Here is a 17,066-nt window from a genome sequence, read left to right as displayed (position 1 = left end):
GTTCTGATGCACGTCAGTTGTTCCTCTTTGGGAGTCTGCAGCTGTTCTGATGCACGTCAGTCATTCCTCTTTGGGGGTCTGCAGGCTTTCTGATGCCCGTCAGTCATTCCTCTTTGGGGGTCTGCAGCCATTCTGATGCACGGACGTTCCTCTTTGGGAGTCTGCAGCCATTCTGATGCACGTCAGTCGTTCCTCTCCGGGAGTCTGCAGCCGGTCTGATTCCTGTCAGTCGTTCCTCTTTGGGAGTCTGCAGCCGTTCTGATGCACGTCAGTTGTTCCACTTTGGGAGTCTGCAGCCATTCTGATGCACGTCAGTCGTTCCTCTCCGGGAGTCTGCAGCCGGTCTGATTCATGTCAGTCGTTCCTCTTTGGGAGTCTGCAGCCGTTCTGATGCACGTCAGTTGTTCCACTTTGGGAGTCTGCAGCCGTTCTGATGCACGTCAGTCGTTCCTCTCTGGGAGTCTGCAGCCGGTCTGATTCATGTCAGTTGCTCCTCTTTGGGAGTCTGCAGCTGTTCTGATGCATGTCAGTTGTTCCTCTTTGAGAGTCTGCAGCCGTTCTGATGCATGGACGTTCCTCTTTGGGGGTCTGCAGCCGTTCTGATGCCCGTCAGTCATTCCTCTTTGGGGGTCTGCAGCCGTTCTGATGCACGTCAGTTCCACTTTGGGAGTCTGCAGCCGTTCTGATGCACGTCAGTCATTCCTCTTTGGGGGTCTGCAGCCGTTCTGATGCCCGTCAGTCATTCCTCTTTGGGGGTCTGCAGCCGTTCTGATGCACAAGCGTTCCTCTTTGGGTTTCTGCAGCCGGTCTGATGCACGTCAGTCGTTCCTCTCTGGGAGTCTGCAGCCGGCCTGATGCATGTTAGTCATTCCTCTTTGGGCGTCTGCAGCCGTTTTGATGCATGTGTCTTCAGGGGCTCCTTTTATTAGCTTAGACCATGACGCAGTCATGGCCCATCTTAAAAGGGCAATACACAGGGGAGGGACACATTCCCTTAAAGGGGCATCACACTTGGGAGGGTCACACACTACAGGCGTGACCCACTGCAGCCCCCACCTTAATTTATACTCTTACCCCACCCACTATCTAAAAGGGTACCAAAAACCTGCAAGCAAATCGACTTTTAAAACTCTTTATTTTCAGCCTCGTTGTTTGGGTTTTTTCACGATAAGTCTCTGATGAGGGTCTGATTACTGGCACAATAACTGCCTGATGAGTGTATAATTACTGTTATAACAGTTGTCTAAGGGGGAATGGTTGCTGGTCGAGCAACTGATGGTTTCTCTCTCTCACCGGAGTACAATTACTGCACAAACACTGTCTCATGCGCACATGATTTCTGTTGATGAGTGCAACACAACTCTGTGAAGGGGCATAGATACCTGTAAGGTTTTCTATGGTGTGATATGATTGGTTATTTATAACGCGCTTAATACCCAGAGGTTTCTAAGTGGAACCTGGGGATCGAACCTGCATTGCTCCGTATTGTCTTGCTTCCAAGGCGAGCACGTTGCCCCTGAGCTATCCTCCCAAGATTAATGTCATTCTTGCTGTGTATACTCACCTTTCCTGAAATGCAGCTAGTAAGTCCATAACATTAGCTATTTCCTGAGTGGATCTGAGCAGTAAAATACCTTAGTGGGTTAATGCGCCTGTTGCACAAATCAAAGGTTTGAATTCCTGGCTCCTTCATAATAATCGGTTTCCTCATTGGGGAGGACCTGCATTCTTTTCCTCATTGGATTCCGGGAAGAGAGGACTGTTATCGACGGCCTGCAGCGTTGCAGTTCACCCCCGGCAGTATCTGGCAAACATTAACCGTCTTTGGAGGCTGCCACCGGGTGACCCGCTAGGCAGGCCTCCTGGCACCTCTCCAAGGGCTCTGCTTACACAAGCCCAAGGGAGAGACGCCTGAAGAAGGCCACTTATCAGAAGCTCTGCAGCTCGACTTTGGACACTGGGAGGACGCGAGGGCCTGTCTGGAAGGTGGTGGGGCGGGGGGCCACCCCTGCCCTTCCCCCGGCTCCCTTGCAGAGAGGGGTCGGGCCGCAGCAATGCAGCACTGATCTTTAAGGAGAGACGAGAGAGGAGAGGAAGACGGAGAGAGAAAGTTGGGGATAGCGTCCAGCCCAGCTGCCACACAAGACAAGCATTTTCTACAGGTGTGAGAGCTTTCTTGCTGTCTCACAGTCTCTTGTCTTTACCCTTCTATCTTTGAATCAAGCTCTCTTCCTCTCTCGTGTCTTTCCACACTTTATATGGTGTCCCTCCTCTCTCTCTCTGCGTTCTTTGCTTCTTCCTGTTTATCTGCCTCCTTCTCTCTTCTCTGTCGTCTTTTCAGCTGTCTCTCTTCCTCGTTCCCCAGATGCCTCTCTCTCTTTTTCCCTTGCTGCCTGCCTTGAGTTTTGCCTGCCTTCTCTATCTCTCCTGCCTGTTCCTTGCCTTTATTTATTGGGTTACCTCAGTTTCTCATTCCTGCTTTCTCTGTCTCGCCGATCTTCCTCGTCACACTTTGGTCTCCTCTTTTCCCCCTGTCTCACATGAATCAGGGTTCCTTTCTCTCATCCTACTTTTTTTTATCTCGTACCTTCTCTTTCTTTTACTTCTGTCGCCACGCTTCTTCTTTTTCTTCCTGCTGATAGATGTTATCCATCAGCTGTGATTATTGGATACCCAGGCTTGAGCCTCATTACTCCATCTTCTTGGGTTGAGTATGTAGTTGTGAGTTAGGATTCTTCTTGGTCTGTGTGGGCTTGTTACAGTAGGGCTGGTTTCACAGGGTCTTCGCGGTGATCGGCCGCGGGTAGCGGTCAAAGGGGTTTGCAGTGGTGGCAGTGAGTCTTCTGATCAGAGGGTTCGGGTTCTGATCCAGTCCTTGGCAGAAGGTCTTACTCAGCTTCTGTCGCCTTTCTTTGTCTCATTTTTGATAGCCCTGTCCAGTGGCCTAACAGAAAATGAAGCCACCCCCTGTGTGCCCCATGAGGGCGGCCCTTCCCCACCCCGCCAAGCTCCTGGAAGAAGCGTATTCTGCACCACAGCCTCTGGAGCTGGCCTGGGCCACCGCTCCTGCCTAATGATTATGGTGGTCACGCCGCCGCGGCAGGGGCCTGCAGGCTGCACTAGGGTACAATCAGAAGGGCTGTATGTGAGAAGGATGCAGGCAGCACACAATGCACAGTGGGCGTGGTTTTCATTTGCCACAATACTCACCTGAATGGTAAAATGCCTGCAAAATAAGAGTCACGTTATATACCAATTGGGACATGCTTTTCTTTTAGGTGCGAACAGAAAAACGTCACTTTATTTCACTGGGACATGAAAACAATGTCTCCGGTGGTGATTAGTTGGAAAAAGCAGCTTGTTTCTGGGCTCTCCTTTAGGCCCCCATCCCTGGAAGCTGGGTTCCCTGCTAGGCCAGAGGTCCTTTCTCTCAGGTCTCACGCATTATCTTGGAATGTTGTTTCATCCTCCATTTCGCTACATTGCCTGTCTTTTTCTCTGCTCTTTTATCTTCCTTCCTCTCTATTCTTTTTTCACTTCCCTGTCATTACTGTCTCTTCCCTCTTTCCTTTAATGTCCCTCTTCCCTCTGCTTTTCTGCAGTTTCCTCGTCTCTGTCTCACCTTCTCTGTTGCTCTTCCCTGTCCATTCTCCATCTCTTACACATCTTGTATTCCCATCTTCTCTCTCTCTCTCTTCTATCCTTCACGCTTTCTCCTTGTCCCCTACTCAGTCTTCTTCCTTTGTCAGGATCTCGACTCCTGTCTCTTTTCTCCTGCCCTTTTGTTGTTTTTTTCTCACCTCCTGTTTGTCATATCCTTTGTCTATTTTACCTTCTTTCTCTTCTCTAACATATAATGAATTACTGTTTCTTCTCCTGCCTTTCTGGATGGCTGTCAAACTATCTTTGTCTCTTTTATCGTTCGTTCGTTCGTTCGTTCGTTCGTTCGTTCGTTCGTTCGTTTCTTCCTTCCTTTGTTCCTTTCATTCTTTCCGTGTTTCTTCCCTCTTCCTTCATCTACTTCTAAGCTTCTGTACTACCTATCGCTTCTTTCTTAGTAATTGGAATTGGTTATTTATAGCATTCTTAATACCCAGAGATTTCTAAGCACGGACTCAGGGATCAAACCTGGTTTGCTCCGTGTCGTCTTGCTTCCAAGGGGAGCACATTGCCCCTGAGCTATCCAACCGAGTCTTTTTATCACCTTGAGTGGGCCCTCTTTTCACATCTTTTTGTGGCCTTTGCACTGCCCGCTTCTCTCTTTCTCTCTCCTTTCTTGATCCTTCCCTTGAATCCTTTCTTTCTCTTATCTTTGCTTTCTTCCATTGCCTTTCTTCCTCATCTCTCTATCCTATCGTGTACACCCCTCCCTCTCTTTCCTCTATTTTCTGTCTACGTTTCTGTAACACTGTGTTCTTTTCGCTGCCCTCTCTCTCTCTCTCTCTCTACCTACCTTTGTAGCCTCCGCTTTACATGCATGTTTCATATGTACTTACCTCCTCTTTACCTGGCACTGCTGAGTTTGCCCGCACTGCTGGTAGGAGGTCAGAGGGTAATAGGGAAGATCAGCTCGATCGGATTAAATTGGAAAGTCTGATTAATTTGGGCCTGATCAATAAAGATTTGCACTGGAGAAAAGGAGGAGATGCCCATCAGCATCTCAGATTTTTGGTGCCACCGTAAAGCTGATTCCCAAGGCCTAAATCTGGAGATTCCTGGAGCATCTCTGAGACGCCCATGAACAAATGCGATTCACGATATCGTGCGCAAGAGCATCGCAGAGGTTCTCAAGGCAGCTCAAGATGTGCTCCAGTTTCAGCTTGTGATTTGTATACAGTATAAGGTGTCCATCAGAGCTGCTCACAGGAATGCCCAGATTTGCTGCAGTTGCAGGCCTTGTGATTTGTATACAGTATAAGGTGTCCATCAGAGCTGCTCACAGGAATCCTCAGATTTGATGCAGTTGCAGGCCTTGTGATTTGTATACAGTATAAGGTGTCCATCAGAGCTTCTCACAGGAATGCCCAGATTTGCTGCAGTTGCAGGCCTTGTGATTTGTATACAGTATAAGGTGTCCATCAGAGCTGCTCACAGGAATCCTCAGATTTGATGCAGTTGCAGGCCTTGTGATTTGTATACAGTATAAGGTGTCCATCAGAGATGCTCACAGGAATCCCCAGATTTGATGCAGTTGCAGGCCTTGTGATTTGTATACAGTATAAGGTGTCCATCAGAGCTGCTCACAGGAATCCCCACATTTGCTGCAGTCTTTGTGATTTGTATACAGTAGCATGTGTCAAATAGAGATGCTGTCAGGAATCCCCAGATTTGCTGCAGTAGCAGGCCCTGTGATTTGTATACAGTATAAGGTGTCCACCAGAGATGCTCACAGGAATGCCCAGATTTGCTGCAGTTGCAGGCCTTGTTATTTGTATACAGTATAAGGTGTCCATCAGAGCTGCTCACAGGAATCCTCAGATTTGATGCAGTTGCAGGCCTTGTGATTTGTATACAGTATAAGGTGTCCATCAGAGATGCTCACAGGAATCCCCAGATTTGATGCAGTTGCAGGCCTTGTGATTTGTATACAGTATAAGGTGTCCATCAGAGCTGCTCACAGGAATCCCCACATTTGCTGCAGTCTTTGTGATTTGTATACAGTAGCATGTGTCAAATAGAGATGCTGTCAGGAATCCCCAGATTTGCTGCAGTAGCAGGCCTTGTGATTTGTATACAGTATAAGGTGTCCATCAGAGATGCTCACAGGAATGCCCAGATTTGCTGCAGGCCTTGTTATTTGTATACAGTATAAGGTGTCCATCAGAGCTGCTCACAGGAATCCTCAGATTTGATGCAGTTGCATGCCTTGTGATTTGTATACAGTATAAGGTGTCCATCAGAGATGCTCACAGGAATCCCCAGATTTGATGCAGTTGCAGGCCTTGTGATTTGTATACAGTATAAGGTGTCCATCAGAGCTGCTCACAGGAATCCCCACATTTGCTGCAGTCTTTGTGATTTGTATACAGTAGCATGTGTCAAATAGAGATGCTGTCAGGAATCCCCAGATTTGCTGCAGTTGCAGGCCTTGTGATTTGTATACAGTATAAGGTGTCCATCAGAGATGCTCACAGGAATCCCCACATTTGCTGCAGTCTTTGTGATTTGTATACAGTAGCATGTGTCAAATAGAGATGCTGTCAGGAATCCCCAGATTTGCTACAGTTGCAGGCCTTGTGATTTGTATACAGTATAAAATGTCCATCAGAGATGCTCACAGGAATGCCCAGATTTGCTGCAGTTGCAGGCCTTGTGATTTGTATACAGTATAAGGTGTCCATCAGAGCTGCTCACAGGAATCCCCAGATTTGCTGCAGTCTTTGTGATTTGTATACAGTAGCATGTGTCAAATAGAGATGCTGTCAGGAATCCCCAGATTTGCTACAGTTGCAGGCCTTGTGATTTGTATACAGTATAAGGTGTCCATCAGAGCTGCTCACAGGAATCCCCAGATTTGCTGCATTTGCAGGCCTTGTGATTTGTATACAGTATAAGGTGTCCATCAGAGATGCTCACAGGAATCCCCAGATTTGCTGCAGTCTTTGTGATTTGTATACAGTAGCATGTGTCAAATAGAGATGCTGTCAGGAATCCCCAGATTTGCTACAGTTGCAGGCCTTGTGATTTGTATACAGTATAAAATGTCCATCAGAGATGCTCACAGGAATCCCCAGATTTGCTGCAGTTGCAGGCCTTGTGATTTGTATACAGTATAAGGTGTCCATCAGAGATGCTCACAGGAATCCCCAGATTTGCTGCAGTTGCAGGCCTTGTGATTTGTATACAGTATAAGGTGTCCATCAGAGATGCTCACAGGAATCCCCAGATTTGCTGCAGTTGCAGGCCTTGTTATTTGTATACAGTATAAGGTGTCCATCAGAGCTGCTCACAGGAATCCCCACATTTGCTGCAGTCTTTGTGATTTGTATACAGTAGCATGTGTCAAATAGAGATGCTGTCAGGAATCCCCAGATTTGCTGCAGTTGCAGGCCTTGTGATTTGTATACAGTATAAGGTGTCCATCAGAGATGCTCACAGGAATCCCCAGATTTGCTGCAGTTGCAGGCCTTGTTATTTGTATACAGTATAAGATGTCCATCAGAGATGCTCACAGGAATGCCCAGATTTGCTGCAGTTGCAGGCCTTGTGATTTGTATACAGTATAAGGTGTCCATCAGAGATGCTCACAGGAATCCCCAGATTTGCTGCAGTTGCAGGCCTTGTTATTTGTATACAGTATAAGGTGTCCATCAGAGATGCTCACAGGAATCCCCACATTTGCTGCAGTCTTTGTGATTTGTATACAGTAGCATGTGTCAAATAGAGATGCTGTCAGGAATCCCCAGATTTGCTGCAGTTGCAGGCCTTGTTATTTGTATACAGTATAAGGTGTCCATCAGAGATGCTCACAGGAATCCCCACATTTGCTGCAGTGTTTGTGATTTGTATACAGTAGAATGTGTCAAATAGAGATGCTGTCAGGAATCCCCAGATTTGCTGCAGTTGCAGGCCTTGTTATTTGTATACAGTATAAGGTGTCCATCAGAGATGCTCACAGGAATGCCCAGATTTGCTGCAGTTGCAGGCCTTGTGATTTGTATACAGTATAAGGTGTCCATCAGAGATGCTCACAGGAATCCCCACATTTGCTGCAGTCTTTGTGCTTTGTATACAGTAGCATGTGTCAAATAGAGATGCTGTCAGGAATCCCCAGATTTGCTGCAGTTGCAGGCCTTGTTATTTGTATACAGTATAAGGTGTCCATCAGAGCTGCTCACAGGAATCCCCACATTTGCTGCAGTCTTTGTGATTTGTATACAGTAGCATGTGTCAAATAGAGATGCTGTCAGGAATCCCCAGATTTGCTGCAGTTGCGGGCCTTGTTATTTGTTTACAGTATAAGATGTCCATCAGAGATGCTCACAGGAATGCCCAGATTTGCTGCAGTTGCAGGCCTTGTGATTTGTATACAGTTTAAGGTGTCCATCAGAGATGCTCACAGGAATCCCCAGATTTGCTGCAGTTGCAGGCCTTGTTATTTGTATACAGTATAAGGTGTCCATCAGAGCTGCTCACAGGAATCCCCACATTTGCTGCAGTCTTTGTGATTTGTATACAGTAGCATGTGTCAAATAGAGATGCTGTCAGAAATCCCCAGATTTGCTGCAGTTGCAGGCCTTGTTATTTGTATACAGTATAAGATGTCCATCAGAGATGCTCACAGGAATGCCCAGATTTACTGCAGTTGCAGGCCTTGTGATTTGTATACAGTATAAGGTGTACATCAGAGATGCTCACAGGAATCCCCAGATTTGCTGCAGTTGCAGGCCTTGTTATTTGTATACAGTATAAGGTGTCCATCAGAGCTGCTCACAGGAATCCCCACATTTGCTGCAGTCTTTGTGATTTGTATACAGTAGCATGTGTCAAATAGAGATGCTGTCAGGAATCCCCAGATTTGCTGCAGTTGCAGGCCTTGTTATTTGTATACAGTATAAGATGTCCATCAGAGATGCTCACAGGAATGCCCAGATTTGCTGCAGTTGCAGGCCTTGTGATTTGTACACAGTATAAGGTGTCCATCAGAGATGCTCACAGGAATCCCCAGATTTGCTGCAGTTGCAGGCCTTGTTATTTGTATACAGTATAAAATGTCCATCAGAGATGCTCACAGGAATGCCCAGATTTGCTGCAGTTGCAGGCCTTGTGATTTGTATACAGTATAAGGTGTCCATCAGAGATGCTCACAGGAATCCCCAGATTTGCTGCAGTTGCAGGCCTTGTTATTTGTATACAGTATAAGGTGTTTGTGATGCTGGAAATGCATCAGAGGGACAGGGCCTCTGAATCCTTGTCCTTTACTGCTTTTTATTGTGTGTTCTGTCGTGTTTTCTGCCCAGGAGTCCATGTGGGACTCCTGGCAGTGCAGCACTCTCTTTTGGTTTGGTGAACAGACCCATGGGATACCCTTATGGCACCCATGGGTAGGGGTACAACCCTGTACCCCTAGTGTATGTTTTTGGGCACTTGTGGGTGGCCCACAGAGCAGGGTATGGGCTGGTGGCAGCTCCATGCTGAATTTGACAGGTGCTCTGGGTGTCCTCCATTTTGGGATACCCAGGCCCTGCCATTGGGATCAGTTGATTCCTGATAGGAAACAAGATGGCCCCTGTGGCCTCTTGCTTTCTATTGCCTGTTACCTTGTTTTCCCAAAGTCCCGGGAAGCCCTGACTCTGTCCCTTCCCCCTGACTGGCTGTTGGGTGGAAGTTCCATATATGGTGTTGTTGTGAAGGCCCAGCTAGACTGACTGGAGCCTTCCCAGTGACTGTATGTTGTGGGTACCCCCTCTGGGTGGGACCTGGGTGAATGGAGTGTGTGACCAATATACACTCCTTGTTGTGGTTGTCTGGTTTCTGGCATGAGAGACAAAGACTGAGACAGCCCTGCCCGAAACTGGCCTGAATGCAGTGTGTAGTGTTGAATGGCTGGGTACTTGTCCCAATCCACATTCCTTGTTGTGAGTGTCTGAAAGGGAGGAGTGTGGCCTGAATGCACTGTGTGCCTGATTGGCTGACTGACTGCATGAATGCCCTTCTGTATGATTGGCTGCTGAGTGTGTGCCAGCAGTGTGGATGAGAGACAGAATAGTATATCTGGGGACCTCTCACCACTGGTAATTGTTCAGAAGAGTTCAGAAGCTGAGTCTCCACTCTAAGAGTAACTGGAACTGCTGATCCTCGACGCACAGCTGGAAGAAGAAGACTTGCTGTTGCACTTGCTTCGACCGATCTGAAAGCTGCCGAATTCGTCGAGGACTGACCCGAGAGAGGACCTGGTAAGGCGCCCTCTTCCCGTGCTCCGAGGGATCATCGAGCACCGCTACATCTTCGCCAAAGCGCCCTGGAAGTCAGACCCTCGAAAGGCTGCCGACCTGAGACGGGACCGTCGAGGAGATCGAAGTGAAGCACCCGGACATTGCCGCAGTCGAAGTCCATTGCCGTCGACCAGGGTTCGCAGGTCTGTGTAACCGCTGGAGGCCCGTCGAAGTTGTGTTGCCCAGCCATGGGAACCACTTGACGCCGTGCCGCCGACGACTGGAGCCGTCCGCTCCTTGCCTAAGAACATTTGAATCGAAGGACTCCCTCGTCCGCACCGTCGACCACTTTATCCTGCCGGAGAAAGTCGAGGACGACCAATGCGCCGACGAGAAACCTGCCGGTGGGTTTCCCGCCACCCGAAGACCACAAAGACTCGAACGACTCGACGCCCTTGCTGGGCCCCCGTCTTCACAATCTTTGCAGTCCAGAACAATTGTCATCGAGGTGCCCCGCATGCCTCTGCCTTGCAGGACGCCAACGCTCCGTCGTCGACTAGCACCGCTTGGATCGAAGCTGCCGCCTCATCGACGCCGTTCTACCCTGTTTGTTGTCGGAGGTTCAATGCCCCGTGTCTCCCGCTTGAAAGGGAAGGCATTCAAGAAGGGCCGTCGATTCCCCGACTCCGAACGCCGAGTTCCTTGACGGACGTTCGAAAGCCCCGTGTCTCCCGCTTGAAAGGGAAGGCATTCAAGAAGGGCCGTCGATTCCCCGCCACCGAACGCCAAGTTCCTCGACGCTTCTCGACGCCTCTCGACGATCCGTGACTCCCGCTTGAAAGGGGGTCGCTCAAGAAGGATCTGTCGACGCCTCTTCGAAGAACTCGACTCCACCAGGTACAATGGGGGGGGTAAAAACATTATAGGAGGGAATAAGACTTGCAGAACAATATATGGACTGGGCTTGTGCTATATCTTTATTTTACAGGTTGCTCAGGTGGGGGGATCTCCACACAGAACTGTGTCTAGTGGTAGGGGCCAGTATTCTGCCTATTGCACAACCATCTTATTTTCTCTCCTCTCTCTAGTGCTGGTTTCACTCTATTGATCTGTGTGACATTGTTACAGTATTGTTGATGCACTTTAATGAGATCTAATACAAAGGGTGGTACCACTTTAGAATTGTATATATTTGCCATTGTTGATTTTCCTAAGTACAAAGTGAGTTATTATGATAAGTGTACATAACCTTGAATATTGATTATATAAAGACTGTGTTCTAACCAATACAGTGTGTGGACATTCCTTTGTGGGGGCTTGGGGACTACACTGTACTTAAGAACCAGCCTGCATCACCTCCTGAGAAGCTAGGCCTTGATTGCTCGACCATAGCTACCGAATAGAGAATCTAGGCTGGGGTCCTCTGTGCCTCCCCTCTGCCATATAGAGAGCAGAAGTACAGACCACCCCCTACCAGTCTTTACACTGGTGGCAGCGGTGGGATGCTTATGGTTTTAAGAATCAGTGTATAACCGTGCCACTTACAAAATATCTGCACTTTATTAAATTAAGGTTTAGTTGGGTACAAGATAACTGCATTACAAACAATGGAGTCTATTGCAAATGGCAAATTGACTCGGATGAGCTTGGAGGCTCTCCAGAGTGCTTGTGAAGCCAGGGAGTTAGACTTTGTGGATACGTCTAGGGCTGAGCTGATAGCTGCCCTGGTGGACTACCAGACTGATGGTGAAACTCTTGATGAGGGGGGAATGCAACCAATGAGACTCTGCCCCTGGGGTTTCTGCTGAATCTGTTTCTGGGAAAGCCGCCATTCCTGCTGCCTCTGTTCCAAACCCCAGCAATTCCTTGGAGCTTGAGTTATTAAGGATGAAATTGGCCTTTGAATACCGCAAGTTGGAAATAGATGCTGAGCTAAGGAAAGAGGAGTTGGCTCAACAAGTGGAGCTCAAGAATAGGGATCTTGAACTCAGAAATAAGGACCTTGAACTTCAGAGCCAGGACACTGAATGTCAGAGAATCCAGCTAGAGAAAGCTAGAGTGGAGACTTCAGCTAAAACCAGTGAGAGTGTCAGGTCCCCAGCCACCAAGTTTATGAAAGATTTGGTTGGTGTATTTGTGGAGGGTTTAGATATCCTCCAATGGATTGAAGCGTTTGAAATGGCTTGTGCGATACATGATGTTGATAAAAGAGATTGGGCTGAGTGTTCGTTAAGCAGAGTGCCTCAAACTGGATATGACTGTATTCTGAAGCTGAGTGTGGAAGAAAGGGGTCAGTATGAGGGTATGAAGTCTGCTTTGATTGCCAAGTTTGACAAGACACCTATCCAATACCTTAAAAGGTTCAGGGATTTTAAGAAAAGAGAGAATGTGTCTTGGGTTGACTGGGTGAGTGCTGCGCACATGAACATGATGGGGTGGATTGATGGATACAAGGTTAAGACTTTTGTTGAATTGTCCCACCTCTTGTTTTTTGAGCATTTTTCTGAAGCCTGTTCACCAGAGCTGCGTCAGTATGTGGCTGACCAGAACATTTTGGACCCCTTTAAGCTGGCTAGGTTGACTGACAAGTGGGTCTCCCACCGGGTGTCCCCTAAGTACTCCAGTGGGAAGGACAAGGACAAAGAAAAGGGGGCCTCTCAGAAAGCTGAGGAGTCCCACAAGCAGTCACAGTCGGGTAAACCTAAACCTTCCTCTCCCAAGACCCAAAAATCTAGTGGGGATAAGTCATCTGTGGGTGGGAATAAGAGTAGTGGTCCACCTGCTGCAAAGCAGGCTCCCAGTGGTTCCAGTACTGTACCCCGCACTCCTGGCACTTGTTGGGACTGTGGGGCTCTGGATCACAGAAGGGGTGACTCCAAGTGTAAAGGTAAGGCACTTGGAGTACAGGCTGTCAGCCTGACCTACCCTTACCCCGTGTCTGAGGTGGAGGCCACTGTCCTCCCCTCCTCTACCGGGATCACATTTGGTGCTCCAGTAGAGATTTCCTTAGTGTCCCTTGGGGCCTGGGACCAGTATGCAGAAGTACTGGCGACTATCCCACAGAACACCCGTAGGTTTTTGAGAAGTGTCCTCTTGAATGGCCAGCCTTCTACTGGTTTGAGAGACACTGGGGCAAGCATGACAGTGGTGGACAGGACCCTGCTCAAGCCAGAGGACTATGTAGGTGCTCTTCTGAGAACCACCAGGTTAGCTGGTGGGCCTCCCAAATTATCGCCTGTAGCCTTAGTCACACTCATGATTGGAGACAAGACAGCAAAGCTTCCTGTCCTGGTTCAGGACAATGTCCCTGCTAACATTCTGTTAGGAAATGATCTAGTAGAGTTGGGGTTGATCTCGGATGGTCTTCCCATGACTGCTGCTGCAGTCACTAGGTCACAGGTGACACCGGGTCTGGCTGTGAGTCAGGTACCCGAGCCAAAGGCGAGGCCTAAGGCAAGAAGAAGGAAGACCAAGAAGGCCACCTCTGTGGAGGGAACACCTTCTCTTCCTGCTGTTCCGACAGCACCCATTGGGATCCATGCTCCGGACGGGCTGGGTCCAGTGGAAAACCCAAACTCAACTCCTGTGGGAGAAGAGACAGAAGACTCTCCTGTGGGAGAGGTTCTCAACCCGGAGGATCATCCCGACCTTCAATGCTTGTTAGCTGAAGGGGGACCCTCCCAGGCAGACTTCTGTAAGGGACAGAGAGATGCCACTCTCTCGAGGGACTGAGGAAACAGGCCCTGTCCCAGGCACAAGGAGAAGTGCCTAGGACATTCCGGATTTATTGGGAGGGTGAGCTCCTTGTTAGTGAGCCCACTAAGCCTGAACCTGGTGCCCTCAAGAGGTTGGTGGTACCCCAGGTTTACAGACCCTTCCTACTGCAGTTGGCGCATGAGGTGCCCTTGGCTGGTCATCTTGGGACCAAGAAGACTAAGCAGAGACTCTCTGCCCATTTCTACTGGCCACGGATGGGAGTAGAGGTGGAGTCCCACTGCAGGACCTGCCCAACTTGTCAGTTGTCTGGCAAGACTGGAGGCAGTGTCATTGCCCCACTGCAGCCATTGCCAGTGGTTGGCACACCATTTGAGAGGGTGGGCATCGACATCGTCGGTCCCCTTGACCCTCCCACTTCAGGTGGACATCGGTTCATCCTGGTCTTGGTAGATCATGCCACCAGGTACCCTGAGGCAATACCCCTTCGGACTGTTACTGCCAAGGTGGTTGCCAGGGCTCTCCTGGGCATTTTCACCCGTGTTGGATTCCCCAAGGAGGTTGTCTCTGACAGAGGATCCAACTTCATGTCTAGTTACATGAAAACCATGTGGAAAGAGTGCGGGGTAAACTACAAGTTCTCCACCTCTTACCACCGCCAGACCAATGGTCTGGTTGAGAGATTTAATAAAACTCTCAAGGGCATGCTAGGGGCTTTGGAAGAACCCCTAAGGAGGAAATGGGATCTCCTCCTGCCATGCCTGCTGTTTGCTTACAGAGAGGTACCTCAAGAGGGTGTTGGTTTCAGCCCCTTTGAGTTACTCTTTGGACATCCCGTGAGGGGGCCCCTCGCCTTGATCAGAGAAGGCTTGGAAGCCACCCCTCCAGGTCCCGCCAAGCAAGTGGGGGACTATGTGTTAGGCCTCAGACGGAGGATGAAACAGATGATGGGTCAGGCAACAGGAAATCTCAAGGCCAGCCAGGAATTGAATAAGTACTGGCATGATCTTAAAGCCTCGCAAGTGGATTGGACTCCGGGACAGGAAATCCTTGTGATGGAGCCTACCAAGCCTCGAGCTTTGGCAGACAAGTGGACTGGACCCTTCAGGATCATCTCCAAGATGGGCGAAGTCAATTATCTGGTTGACATGGGAGCCTCTGGGGTAGCCCCTCAGGTATTCCATGTCAACAGGCTCAAGCCTTTCCACCGGCGAGCAGAAGTCTCATGTCTCTTGCTAGCTTCAGGGCAAGAAGAGGATGAGAGTGAGCCCCTTCCTGATTTGCTGCATAGCAACCCTCAGGATGGCTCAGTGGAGGGAGTACATCTCTTTCCGGATTTGACAACAGAGCAACAGAGGGCCTGCAGGGCTTTGCACCAACAGTATGCCTCTCTGTTTTCACTGACGCCAGGCCTTACACCGTGGTGTAGGCATGAAATTGACACTGGTGACAGTGTGCCTGTCAAAAGCAGGTGCTACCGTATGTAAGATACCGTCAAGAACCACATCCAGGCTGTGTTCGCCAAGATGTTGGATCTGGTTGTTATTGAACCCTCAACCAGTCCCTGGTCCAGTCCAGTGGTCCTTGTCCCCAAGGCAAGTTCCTAGGCGGGTACCAAGGATTGGAGGTTCTGTGTGGACTACCGAGGAGTCAATGCCGTCACCAAAACTGACGCGCACCCATTGCCCAGGGCTGATGAGCTCGTGGACACCATAGGTGCTGCCAAATTTGTGAGCACCTTTGACCTTACCTCAGGCTATTGGCAAATAGCTCTGACGGACCATGCCAAGGAAAAGACGGCCTTCTCAACACCTGTGGGACTCTACCCGTTTAGGGTCATGCCTTTTGGGTTCAAGAATGCCCCAGCCACCTTCCAGAGATTGGTCAACCATGCGCTCAGTGGGCTGGAAGCCTTTTGTGTGGCTTACTTAGACGACATTGCCGTCTACAGTTCCACCTGGGAAGAGCATTTGACACATCTGGATAAGGTGTTGCAGGCCTTGAAAAGGGCTAACCTCACTATCAAGGCCACCAAGTGCCAGATAGCTCAGGGGAAAGTTACCAATCTTGGTCATGAGGTAGGAGGGGGTCAAATCCAACCTCTCTCCAGTAAAGTACAGGATGTACAGAACTGGGAGACTCCCACTACTCAAACCCAGGTGAGAGCCTTTTTGGGCCTCACTGGGTACTATCGCAATTTCATGGCAGACTATGGAACCATAGCTGCACCCCTGACAGCTCTAACTTCACCCAAACAGCCTAGGAAGGTTAATTGGAGCGAAGACTGTCAGAGGGCCTTTGATGGCTTGAAAGAAAGTCTGTGTAGGGCACCTGTGTTGTGTGCGCCTGACTACAGCCGACCCTTTATCGTCCAGACGGATGCCTGCGACACCGGAATTAGAGCTGTCTTGTCCCAGTTAGATGACAAAGGGAAAGAACATCCTATCATATTCATCAGTAGACAACTCAAGGGTAGAGAACTTAGGTGGGCTACTGTTGAAAAGGAGTGTTTTAGCATAGTTTGGAGCCTTAGGCGTTTTAGGCCCTACCTTACGGGGTCTACCTTCAAGGTCCAAACAGATCATAAGCCCCTGAAGTGGCTTATGCAGATGAAGGGTGGGAATCCGAAATTGCTCAAGTGGTTCATTTGCCTGCAAGGGCTAGACTTCACCATAGAGCACAGACCAGGGAAGAGTCAAGATAATGCAGATGGCCTTTCCAGAAGGTATGTTGACCGTCTGGATGAGGGTGTCTATCCCGTGGGAGATTAGACACCCTCCACCTCAGTCTGGGGGGGCAACTGTGATGCTGGAAATGCATCAGAGGGACAGGGCCTCTGAATCCTTGCCCTTTACTGCTTTTTATCGTGTGTTCTGTCGTGTTTTCTGCCCAGGAGTCCATGTGGGACCCCTGGCAGTGCAGCTCTCTCTTTTGGTTTGGTGAACAGACCCATGGGATACCCTTATGGCACCCATGGGTAGGGGTACAACCCTGTGCCCCTAGTGTATGTTTTTGGGCACCTGTGGGTGGCCCACAGAGCAGGGTATGGGCTGGTGGCAGCTACATGCTGAATTTGACAGGTGCTCTGGGTGTCCTCCATTTTGGGATACCCAGGCCCTGCCATTGGGATCAGTTGATTCCTGATAGGAAACAAGATGGCCCCTGTGGCCTCTTGCTTTCTATTGCCTGTTATCTTGTTTTCCCAAAGTCCTGGGAAGCCCTGACTCTGTCCCTTCCCCCTGACTGGCTGTTGGGTGGAAGTTCCTTATATGGTGTTGTTGTGAAGGCCCAGCTAGACTGACTGGAGCCTTCCCAGTGACTGTATGTTGTGGGTACCTCCTGTGGGTGGGACCTGGGTGAATGGAGTGTGTGACCAATATACACTCCTTGTTGTGGTTGTCTGGTTTCTGGCATGAGAGACAAAGACTGAGACAGCCCTGCCCAAAACCGGCCTGAATGCAGTGTGTACTGTTGAAT

At 49.3% G+C, this 17,066-nt stretch overlaps 1 protein-coding gene across 2 annotated transcripts in view; it reads left to right on the top strand.

Moving 5' to 3' along the window:
- LOC138580133 (transmembrane protein 139-like) overlaps positions 1-17,066 on the top strand; it is a 366,231-nt gene that overhangs the window by 59,622 nt on the left and 289,543 nt on the right. The window contains exon 1 of one of the 2 annotated variants that reach the window (XM_069650440.1): positions 1,912-2,162. The exons of the other annotated variant lie outside the window; for it this stretch is intronic. The gene's annotated coding sequence lies outside the window, so the exon portion shown is untranslated. Of the gene's footprint in view, positions 1-1,911; positions 2,163-17,066 lie in introns of those variants that run through there. 2 annotated transcript variants of the gene reach the window in all.

Source organism: Ambystoma mexicanum, chromosome 3p (assembly GCF_040938575.1).
Source record: "Ambystoma mexicanum isolate Mex_15411 chromosome 3p, UKY_AmexF1_1, whole genome shotgun sequence".
NCBI classification, from domain to species: domain Eukaryota; kingdom Metazoa; phylum Chordata; class Amphibia; order Caudata; family Ambystomatidae; genus Ambystoma; species Ambystoma mexicanum.
The sequence above is the reverse complement of the archived record's forward strand: the minus strand, read 5'-3'. Positions and strand labels throughout refer to the sequence as shown.